At 51.1% G+C, this 456-nt stretch overlaps 1 protein-coding gene across 1 annotated transcript in view; it reads right to left on the reverse strand.

Moving 5' to 3' along the window:
* Nucleotides 1-456, reverse strand: part of LOC108761005 (ribonuclease P protein subunit p40) — a 111,268-nt gene that overhangs the window by 46,028 nt on the left and 64,784 nt on the right. The gene's annotated exons all lie outside the window — the stretch shown is intronic.

Below are 456 nucleotides of genomic sequence, written 5' to 3' on the forward strand. Positions count from 1 at the left end.
AACACCTAGACACCCATTTCCTCGACGGCGAACACCTAGACACCCATTTCCTCGACAGCGAACACCTAGACGCCCACTTCCACTACAGCGAACACTTAGACACTCATTTCCTCAATAGTGAACACCTAGACACCCATTTCCTCAATAGCGAGCACCTAGACACTCATTTCCTCGACGGCAAACACCTAGACACTCATTTCCTCGACGGCAAACACCTAGACACTCATTTCCTTGACGGCGAACACCTAGACACCAACTTCTTCGATAGCGAACACCTAGACACATACTTCCTCGACGGCGAATACCTAGACGCCCACTTCCTCGACGGCGAACACCTAGACATCCATTTCCTCGACGGCAAATACCTAGACACTCATTTCCTCGACGGCGAACACCTAGACATCAACTTCTTCGACAGCGAACACCTAGACACCCATTTCCTCGACGGCGAACACC

Source organism: Trachymyrmex cornetzi, unplaced genomic scaffold (genome assembly GCF_001594075.2).
Source record: "Trachymyrmex cornetzi isolate Tcor2-1 unplaced genomic scaffold, Tcor1.1 scaffold235, whole genome shotgun sequence".
NCBI classification, from domain to species: domain Eukaryota; kingdom Metazoa; phylum Arthropoda; class Insecta; order Hymenoptera; family Formicidae; genus Trachymyrmex; species Trachymyrmex cornetzi.